The sequence below is a fragment of the Astyanax mexicanus genome, chromosome 6 (genome assembly GCF_023375975.1).
Source record: "Astyanax mexicanus isolate ESR-SI-001 chromosome 6, AstMex3_surface, whole genome shotgun sequence".
Classification (NCBI taxonomy): domain Eukaryota; kingdom Metazoa; phylum Chordata; class Actinopteri; order Characiformes; family Acestrorhamphidae; genus Astyanax; species Astyanax mexicanus.
The window spans coordinates 11,259,706-11,271,330 of NC_064413.1; the positions used below are offsets into that span (position 1 = coordinate 11,259,706).

Below are 11,625 nucleotides of genomic sequence, written 5' to 3' on the forward strand. Positions count from 1 at the left end.
CCCAGACATTTCAGCAGTATCTGCAGCATTTGGAGATGGTGTTGGGACAGCTAAAAGAAAATCATTTAAAATAAAGCAAAAGAAATGTAATTTCTTTCAGATAGAAGTTAGCTACTTGAGCCATGTCCTATCTGCTGCAGATGTGTCCACTGACCCTGAGAAGGTTTGTGCTGTTTCTGAGTGGAAGCAACCCTTTCAGTTATAGAACTCAGTTTTTTTAGGGTTTGCATCATTACATTACATTACATTACATTTGGCAGACGCTTTTGTCCAAAGCGACTTACAATAGTCAAGTACAAAGTAATAGGAATTAAGATCATTTTAGATAGGGCTTAAAGGAGGTCGAAGGGAAATAAAGGGATAGAGAAGTGAGGGAGGGGAAGAAAGAAATGAGGTTAGAAGTAGTTAGTGTGTTAGAGGTGTTAGGAGAGTAAGTGCTCTTTGAAGAGGTCTGTCTTCAGGAGTTTATTAAAGATAGCGAGAGATATCAGTCAGCACTGGGATGAGACTTGTGAGAAGGGTTTTCTTGCTCTAATAGAGAAGTTAGCTATGCTGATTTTACCCTTCCTTTTATAGTCTAGATTAATACCGGGTGCAGGCTTTGGAGCTGTTCTATCCCAGGATCAAGATGGTAAGCGATGGCCGATTGCATTTGCTAGTCGTGGTTGGTGGCCTAGCAAGCGTAATATGTCAAATTATAGTTTAATGAAATTGGAGCTCCTGGCTCTTAAATGGACAGTTACAGAGTAGTTCAGTACCTCCTGGGTGATAAGTTTACAGTTTACACTGATAATAATCCACCGAGTTACCTGCAGTCTGCCAGGTTGGGTGCTGTAGAACAGCGATGGGTGTCCCAATTAGCACATTTTTAAGTTACAGTATTAAATATCGTTTTGGAACTGCCAATCGTAATGCAGATGTCTTATCATGGCTTCCTGCTGCTCCTCATCCCTCTTTGTCTGAGAGAGTAGCAGGGATTTCCATTCCTTTTGAAATGGACAGGAGAATATACTAGTTGTTACAGATGTGTTTTTTAAAATTCACACTAGCTTATCCAGTGCTTGATCAGAAAGCTAGTACAGTGGTTATCCCATTTCCCATTATCACCCAGAAGGAAATGGCTAGTGTGAACGATTTAACAGGACATTGCATGACCTGCTCCTTTGTTGGGGGGGTGGCTGTTGAGAATGATTTTGTGGCTACTGACCCTGTAAGCTGGGTAGCACAACACGAGTATTTGTCAGATGTGTATATTGGTGCAAAAAGGCTTTTGAAGGCAGCAGCAGTCTATCGTAGGCGGGGTCAGGCTCCTATTCTTTCCTCTGGTATGTTGGTTCGCTGTAAAAATCATTTTCATGGCAGACAAAAAATCCAGGACAGTGGAGTTCCACTGTCTGAGATTGTGACTTGCTTAGATGAGGTGGGCACGCTGTACAAGATTAGAACTGCAGGAAACAAGGACCCCTATACGGTTGTGCATAGGTTGGATATGAAGCCAGCAGTAGTTATAGTGTGTGTAGGTGTGTGTGTGCATAGGGGTGTGTGTGTAGGTGTGTGTGTGTGCGTAGGGGTGTGTGCGTAGGGGTGTGTGCGTAGGGGTGTGTGCGTAGGGGTGTGTGCGTAGGGGTGTGTGCGTAGGGGTGTGTGCGTAGGGGTGTGTCCGTAGGGGTGTGAAGGGGTGTGTGTGTGTAGGGGTGTTTGTGTGTGTGTAGGGATGTTTGTGTGTGTGTAGGGGTGTGTGTAGGTGTGTGTGTGTGTGTGTGTGTAGGTGTGTGTGTGTGTGTATAGACCAGACCTTCTCATTTAATTATAATATAATTAATTTTGTTTTTTCAGCCGTAGAGAGGGATGCTCTGATTGTCACGTCTAACAATCCGAAGTCGAGGGAGAAGACAATTTTTGAACCACCTTTTCTCGGTCCTTCCCCGTCAGGGGTGAGCAGTGTGGTGCTGCTCAGATGCAATGAAAGCTGCCGAGGTGTCACGCTGCCCCATTCCGCAAACACAAAACCTTCACTCTATTGTCGTCTGTGTGCACGGTTTGACGAAGCACTTCCAGCCACATTACATTCCATAGCATAGGGTTGGGGGTGGGGGGGGGGGGGGGTTTGGGGAGATGGTGCAAGAGGCTTGCGCAAGGTGAAGGTTTTAGAGGAAAGGTGTGGGTGCGCAGTCCACACTCCCACCATTTTAACTCTACCAGAGCAATTTCCAGTGGCATGAGAAACGACATTCACTCCGGATAGAGCTGCAGGGGTCTGCCGGTGGTCCGGTCTGCTGGACTCACTTAGGGTTCACTCCCCTAGCCAACATTTCCTCCCAAGGTTAACCCACGCTGGCAGTGGGGCAGTGGTTGGCGCAAGCACCTCTGTTTTTAAACTTTTCTTGATTTTTTGGTTTATTTAGTAGTGCTCAGCACTATCCGAAAAATGCTTGTCTCAGCCTAAAACGTCTGATGCAAATTTTCAGCTTATATTTTCTCTTTATTTTTCTTCACTAATGTATGTAACCATTCTTCTAGGAAGACTGTGTCACTATGTCTAGAGTATGTTTAAGTGTTTCCAGATGTATACCATAACATCCTATATAAGCAGGTCCCCTAGTCCCCTTCAAGCATCTTCACCGCAAAGAGACAGCGATAAACAACACTTTTCTCTGTTTTCTTCTCTTTTACTCCCTTCACACTTACTCATCCACTTTTAGTCTGCTTCCTCTTTGCTCTACACACCTATTAATCAACTCTCAGTCTACCTTTATAGACTTTTTCCTCAGGTTTGCTGGATTAGCTGTTTGCTGCTGCAGTTTGTTTTTGTAAGTTTCTAAATTCAACTGAAACAAGGTGAGTGCTTTTTTTCTCCATGACTTCTGCTCAGGTTTACTCCTGTTCAGAGTACTTCACAGATACTTGTAAAAATAGTGGTATTTGTACTAAGTGTGAGATAGTTAGCACCTTGGTGGAAATAAGTTAGAGCTGCACATCCGGGGTTTAATAAGGGATAGACAGCAGGATTCACTGTTAGCAGCCCCAGGTGTCTCAGGGAGAGTTAGTACCCCCTCGACTCCGGCCTTAGAGCCCTCACAGCGGGGCGAATGGGTAACCCCCCAGGCAGGTAATGCCCCGCTCAGTGAAGCACCAACTGAGGAGCCTGTTAAAGGTACTCTGGTGATAGGAGACTCTATCGTCCGACACGTGAAATTAGTTACTCCTTTAGGGGCACCAGCGGCAACAGTAACTTGTTTACCGGGAGCCAGAGCACCGGACATTAGTGGCAACCTTAGGCTGTTAGGGAATAGAAGATATTCGAGGGTAGTAATTCATGTAGGGGCCAATGATATTCGTCTGCGTCAGTCTAATATTAAAGAGGTGATTAAACAGGCCCAGACGCTGTCCGAGGAGGTAATCTGCTCTGGCCCCATCCCAATGAGGTGTGGTGATGAAGCTTACAGCAGGCTTTCTTCGCTGAACCGCTGGATGTCCAAGTGGTGTGCAGAAAATCATGTGGGCTTTATAGATAACTGGCTACAGTTCGAGGGCAAGCCTGGTCTTTTAGGTAGGGATGGGGTCCACCCCACTCGGGAGGGTGCTACCTTACTTTCATGCAGCATAGCTCATAGTCTTTTAGCTAGTTGGCAGAGTAGTATTAGAAGCTGCTGACAATCCAGAGCTGGGACAAGGCCGCAGACAGAGAGGCTTAACCAACCGTCTGTGAGCTGCAAAGAGACGTTACCTAGATACCAATGTATTCAGACTGTCTGTGTCCTCCGAGTCAAACAAAAAAACGCCGAAAAACTAAAACAGTCCAATCCAAATAACTTAACTTATATTAAACAATTGTATCCAGACTGTAGCACTAACACTTCAAACCTAAAAAATAATTAAATTAGCAGTTATAGTGAATGAAATGATAACTGATCAGAAATTCGCTATTCTGTGTCGGACAGAAACCTGGATTAGGCCAAATGAATATGTAGCATTAAATGAAGCCACCCCTGCAGGCTACAATTATATACACAATTCGAGATTGCCCGGTGGAGGTGAGGTGAGGTCTGCATACTTTCCAGAAATACCTTAGTTAGCAGAAACTCTATGATAATTTTACTTCTTTTGAGCTTCTTTACACCAGTATAATTAATCCAGTTACAAACAAGAATTAATTTTCCTTAATTAATATCTACAGACCACCAGGGCCCTATTTAGAATTTTTAAAAGAATTTAGTGATTTTGTCACAGACTTAGCAGTAAATAGTGATAAAGTTATTATAGTAGTCGACTTCAACATTCATTTCGAAAAGTTGGATGATCCATTAAAAAAGGCATTCACATCAATTTTAGACTCAGTTGGTATTATTCAAAATATAACAGGACCTACTCATTACTGTAATCATACTCTGGATTTAGTTTTGACCCTCGGTGTTAGCATAGATAACCCGAATATTTGTTCTCAAACCTCCGCAATTTCAGATCATTACCATTATTAATTTAAATTACATCTCAGTCATAATTTACGTACAACCCCTAGCTACTCTGTAAAACGTTCAATAATGCCTTTTACAGCCCAACAATTTACTGATAAGCTTCCCGATTTATCAACTATAATGTACTCTCCTGTAGACTCAGTAGAACTAGACAAACTAACAGAAGGTTTAGAAAATACCTTTCGCTCCACTTTAGATGTTGTAGCACCCCTTAAACATAAAATAGACAGACAGAAAAAGCTCGCACCGTGGTACAATGATCAAACTCGTACCTCAAAGCAGTTAGTATGAAATTTAGAGAGTAAAAATCGATCAACTAAACTGGAAGTGTTTCACTCTGCGTGGAAAGACAGTCTTGCTAAATATAGAAAAGAACTTAATAAAGCCCGCTCAGCATATCTGGCCCCTGATCGAGATTAATGAAAATAATCCTAGAGCTGTCTTTAGTGTTATTTCCAAATTAACTAAAAACCAGGCAGGTACTGACCCTCAGATTCCAGCCATTCATACCAGCAACGATTTTATGGACTTCTTCGATAGTAAAATAAAAAAAAAATCAGGATAAAATTAAACAGATAAACAGCACATCCTCTCTGTGGCTGATCTAGAACAAAACCCTGTTACGGAAGTTAGGTTGGAAGTCTTTAACCCACTTCCACAGCTAGAACTAGAGAAAATTATCTCCTCTTCAAACAGGCTTCTGAGCCAGTTAGCTAATGAATTAGCTGACCATATCATAAAAATGATCACATTTTATCTACTAGGGGTGGGCAATATGGGCAAAAAAAAAATATCTCGATATTTTTTTGGATTTTTGCGATAACGATATTTTGACGATATTTTCCAAAAAATACAAAACTATTCTAAAAAAGTATTCAATTGAACATGTAAGGTTCAAAATATGGTAAAAAACAGGAAATTTTTTAGGCGCTTTTCAGATTTTCTATTTCTATTTTTTATTTTTAGATCCATAAAATGATATATTTATGTGGATGAAGTGTTTTAGTAGCTCTATATTCTGCTATTAGAAGTTTTAAAATCACCATGTAAAATTATAAACTGCTCCCTAGATATGATAGAGATCTGAACCTGGGATGGTCCTTTCTTTCTGAAAAGGACTGGAAACTTTAGAAGAATAAAAACTATTAATTTTATAACTTATTTCGCAATAAAGAAGGTCTCTCAGCCTGTTCTCTCCCTATAGAATAGACCCGCTGGAGCAGATTTTCCAGAGGGAGGGGGGAGCGCTCTCAGAGTGTCCGGTTTCAGAGCGGGCTTCACCTCTGTCCCACATAACTCGCCACCTGATTGGCTGACAGAATGTAGGGGGGCAGAGGGGGGCTCTCAGTCTGCCCAACTACCATGGTAACACACATGCGCAGTTTGATCGCTCCAGAACAAAGGGAAAGTCTCAGAACACAGCGCTGGAGTTTCCAATAGTTTTAATCTGCGTCGGATTTATAAGAGCGCTTCTCAGACATAAATGGGGATTATTGGGGACTGGATTGATGGATTTTCTGATGGTTGGGTGGATTCTGAAGCCAGTGCTCTCAGGTAGGTGCTGATTCGCTCTGTTTGGGTGTGGGGGGTGTTCTGCAGGTACCCCGGGCGGATCAAAGAGCGTGTTTTTATCACAAACCGGACCGTCTAGCGCACGCTTTCAGCTCTAAAATGAAATACAGCTAAATGTGACTGAAAAGTAGAGATTCTTAGCTTTAAAATGGCATATTGGGTGTCTATATTGAGCCTATACTTACTCAAACACAGCCAGATATGAATTATGATATTTTTCTGGCCCGCCGGCGGGACAGGGCGTGTTAATACTAGAGACCTGCGCGGGACAGCATTTCCAGTCCTGCTCCCGCAAAAAAATATGATTTTCAGTCCCACTCCCGCCCGCAATTCCCGCATGATTCCGACGTTCGCGTTACTGCTCAAGGCAGTTCTTGTCATTGGCTTGAGGAATTAAAAGTGATGTACTTAGCTGAACACATCACTAAGCTAGCTGCAATGACAAAATATTCAAATAAACAGAAATATTTAACCAAAATAACAAATAAATTCTTACACAAAACAAACTAAAAAGTAAACAATTAGAACTAAAAAAAAGAAGTAACTAAACAAAACCCACCTACAGACCCAAACAAATAAACGCCACAATAAAGCAAACACAACTGAAAGCAAACAGGGCCTGCAGGCCAAGACACAAGACACAGGCCAAGGCCCTCTCTTTAAGGAAAATAAATGAATAATAAATCGCAAAAACAAATAAAATTAGAAAACAAACAAACTAAACTAAACCCAAAATACTAACGAAACTATAATCTAACGAATTGCAAAAGATGAAAAATAAAAACGTCACACAAAAGTAGGAAAACAATAAATAAGTAAATAATAAAGTAAATAAACTGCGTCTGGACAAGGACACCAAATACAATAAATCACCCAGAAACAAAGAAATAAACAAACAACAATGTAACGACTGGCAAAGCACCAGCTTAACCAGAACCAGCACAACGAAAGGAAGAGCAGCTAAGGTTAGCTTTCCGAGACTTTCCGTCTGCCTCACCCGCCCGCAATGAGCTTTCAAAATTTGCCCTTCGCTGCACTACTATGCATTGGGTCCAGCGGGTGCAGGTCTCTACTTTATACACAACGCACTCTGAGTTTAGTTAATCAGTTGTTTTTACTTACATTATGTATATGTATAAATATATAAATAACAGCCTTAAAATACGATGCAGTTTATTAATTTTTGGCGATTTAAAAAAAAAAACAAAAAAAACTCGATATTACAAAATTACACATCGTCAAATCAACATTCACGATAATTTCGCAAACGATACATATCGCCCACGACTATTATCTACATCGAACAGAACTTAACCTGTTTTAATATAACTGTAATGATGAAAGCTAGCAAATATGAACTATATAAATAAATTTGTTTTGTCCTAACAGAAGCTAGCCAACTCTGTTAGCATTTATCTGGTTTACATGTACAAGCAGATATTTTATCCAAATGTGATGTCTTAGAATGTTTAGATCTTTCTAATTGAAGGCAAGGTCTAGGTCTGATTTTGAATTAATGCAGTACAGTTTTAAGATAACTTGAATCTTTTTTGTGTGGGCCTGAGTCTATCATACAATCTGTGAAGACATTATGTAGAAATTATCGCATGTTGTCCTGAGACCAACATCATCATCGTCATTATCATGTGCATTGTTCTGAGACCATCACCATCATATCATGTGTGTTGTCCTGGGATCATCGTTGTAATATGTCTTGATATCACAATGTATGTTTTCCTGAGACCATCACTATATATATATATATTGTCTTGGGACTTGTTGTCCCAAGATCATCATGTGTTGTCTTGAGACTTCCATCTGTATTTCCAATGACAGTAATCATCATCATCATCATCGAGTCATTATCATTCTGTCAAGTCCATCTAGAAAATCATGTTTTTTTTTCCTGAGACACTCATCATTGTCACAGGACATTCACTATTGGTGTATGTTGCTTTGAGGCTTTAATCACGTGCACTGTCATAAAACTTTCATTGTTTTATCATTGTTGCATGTTGTCCTGAGACTGTTATCATAGATGTAGTCCTAAGACCATCATCATTGTTTGTTTTCCTGAGACTATCATCGTGGATGTATTTCTAAGACCATCATCCATGTTTGTTGTCCTGAGACTATCATCATGGATGTAGTCCTAAGCCCATCATCGTTGTTTGTTGTCCTGAGACTATCATCATGGATGTAGTCCAAAGACCATCATCGTTGTTTGTTGTCCTGAAACCATCATCATGGGTGTAGTCCTGAGACCATCATCATTGTGTGTTGTCCTGAGAATATCAAGACAGGTTTGTCCTGAGACCATTATTATCATCATGTGTGTTGCCCTGAGACCATCATCGTTGTGTTTTTTACTGAGACCATCATTATCATTATGTGTAATGTCCTGAGGTATTATTATTATTATTATTATTATTATTATTATTATTATTATTATTATGTGCACCACCACCACCACTACCACTGATGTAGTAATAATAATAATAATAATAATAATAATAACCTTTAACAATATATTACCTTTTGTCTAATTGTGGTTGCTTGAGGCCTGTTTTAACAGAATTGTTTCTTCAACAGTTCATGTGATGATCAAGAAGAAGTCAGCCAAATGACTGAGGAAAAGTTTAATAAGTAAGTTTAATGTATTCCTCTTGAATTGTTTATTTTGTTTATCAAATTAACACATTGAATTGATGCACTATTAATATTTAACTAATTCAATTGATGCACTTTGTGTTACTCCATGTATTTTCTGGTTTTGTTCACAACACAAGTGGAGACACAAGGAAACTTATTTATTTTTGCACAGTGACTCCCTAGCCACACTCAATGACAATCAGTGGATTGATGATGAGATTTTGGAACTGGAATTCAGGTTAGAATAACATGTAAGAATTAACAACTGTTTGTTGAAATAGAAATTAAAGGACTTTTGACATTTGATTAATTATAATTTTAGAATTGTTGTATAACTAATCTCTGAAATTGACAATATAAATAAGTTATAATTATCCTTTTTTTTAGGAATATCTATGCTTCACTACGTCCTGCATTACAGAGAAAAATTTACTTCTTTCCTGTTTTGTTTAGTAACAAACTGGACAGAAGGTAAGACTGTGTTTTTTCCAAATGACATGTTTAGGCTGACACATCAGTGTCTTCCACAGTTTTGATTAGTTTTGGTAGTTGTTGCTATCATTTGCATATTGACCAGTGCCACGGTTGACCCTGGCAGGGAGACGAGGAGACGGACGCAAGTGCAGGTAAGGGCGAAATAAATAAATAATTTATTAAATAAATAACAAGGAACAAATAACACAAAACAAAGATACACAAATAACCAATAACCAAAACAAATTAGAGAACATAAACTAAACCAACTAGAGATAATGATAATAAATAAACAGGGAATATATACAAGGGAAGAAACTAGAAATAAACAAGGAAATAAACTATAAACAAGAAATAAACAAGAAACAAGGGACTAAGGCTTTAGGAGACAAGGAAACACTGAGAGAAGCTATGGAACACTGAGAGAGACAAACGACAGGTGAAGGTGCAAAGACCCACGAGGGACAAGTGGCACAGGGGATCTATTTAACAAACAGAAAACACACTAGAATTGGAAACACCTGGGGAAGGGGTGGAGCTACAAATGAGACACGTGGTGGAAAACTACTGAGACAGGAGACACAGAGGAGCATAAGGCACGTGGGGAAAACACACAGAGACATGAGACAGGGCTAAGATGTGACAACCAGTAATATAAAAATTTATTTCTACTATAGTTTCTGCATATCTTTTTTGCAGTGATAAAAGGGGCAGATGGGATTCACATTTCACAAAGAATTCATACCACTTAAAACTTTCTTCTTTCTTACAATTTTTCTTACACACAAACTTTAATGTACTTTATTAAGATGTTATATGATAGACCAACACAAGGTAGCCAGTGATTGTGAAGTTAAAATAACATTGTAAAAGACATAGTAGGTAAAAAAAAATACTAATTAATTTTTTGGAAAGTGTGGCATGTATTTGTTTTCAGCCATGTTTGCTCTGATACACCTATAATAAATTCCCTGTGACCAATTGCCAAATTAATAGAGTACACCAGTGTGTAATTTATATAATAACTTCATGTTATGTGATGCCTTAAAGATTTGCTGTAGAATATTTGTGATCAAACAGCTTCATAAAAAAAAACAATAAACACACCAGAAAGGTCAGAGATAAAGTTTGGAGAGGTGTAAATTGGATTAGGTTACATAATATCCCAGTTTATAAACATCTCAAAAAGCACTATTCAATCCACCATCTTACAATTGAAGGAATATGGAACAACTCTACAACTACCAAGGCATGTCTGTCCACCTAAAATGACATTTCAGTCAAGGAGAGCACTTGTCAGAGTAGCAGCCAAGAGGCCAATGGTCACTCTGGTGGAGCTGCAGAGATCCACAGCTCAAGTCGGAAAAACTGTCCACAGGACAACTATAAGTTGTGCACTCCACAAATCTGGTCTTTATAGGAGAGTGGAAAGAAGCCATATATTCATGATAGTTGCTGTTCACAGATAATCTGACTAGGTTTATGCCATTCTGTAAAGAATAATGGGCAAACATTTCTGCCTCTAGATGTACACAGCTGGAAGAAACATAATCCAAAAGACTGTCAGCTGTAAATGCAGCAAAAGGTGGTCCTACAAATTATTGACTTAGGGGAGCTCTATACATTTTCATACCATACAGTTTTTATTTATTAAAATGTTGAGAAATGTGAATAATTTTTTCTTCACTTCACAATTGTTTGCTACTTTGTGTTGGTCTATGATATAAAATCCCAATAAAATCCATTTAAATTTGTGGGTGTAACATAAAAAATAAAATATATAATGATTTTACTGTCTACATTTAAGTGTCAATGCTATCTAAAATTTTACCTTAAGTTCAACTTGTTTTATTGTACTAAGTTTACATTGAAATATATTAATTAAAATTAGCCTATAGTATCCATCAATTTGATTGTTCTTAGTGCTACCAGATGTCATTCTTACTGTCTGTTTTCTTTCATAACAGGGATGTATTTTAATTCTGCATTTCTATTCATTGCTATTATTTTTTTTTTGCCACACTCAGCAAAGGTGAATACAACGAAGCCATATCCTGGGTGAAAGATGGGAGGATCTTTAGTCGAGAATATCTTCGAGAATATGTGTCAACATGTGAATGGGTAAGAGCTTATTTATCTTCAAAAGTTTTGTCTTACATAATGTATTGGACCTTTCCAACAGAGGGTCTGGGAAGAAATGGCAGAGTTGGGTGTCAAAACCTAGTCAAAATCTGGACTTTAATCTGATTAAACAGGCCATTCATGCTTAAAAACCCTTCAGTGTAGTTGTAGTATAAGAGAAGGCAAAAATTCCTCCACAGATGTGGAAGACTTATTGACAGTTATTGATACTTAATTGCAATTGTTGCTGCCAAGGGTGTTAAGACCAGTTATTAGGTTTAGAGGGCAAATATTGTTTCATACAGGGCCAGGATGCTTTGGATAGCTTTTT

At 38.8% G+C, this 11,625-nt stretch overlaps 1 long non-coding RNA gene across 1 annotated transcript; it reads left to right on the forward strand.

The window, feature by feature from the left end:
- Window positions 1-8,586: 8,586 nt before the first annotated feature.
- LOC111188560 (uncharacterized) lies at window positions 8,587-11,571 on the forward strand. Its single transcript, XR_002648562.2, has 5 exons — window positions 8,587-8,693; window positions 8,872-8,937; window positions 9,087-9,170; window positions 9,298-9,325; window positions 11,201-11,571. It is a non-coding gene; the product is annotated as an uncharacterized LOC111188560 (long non-coding RNA).
- The last annotated feature ends 54 nt before the right edge of the window (window positions 11,572-11,625 follow it).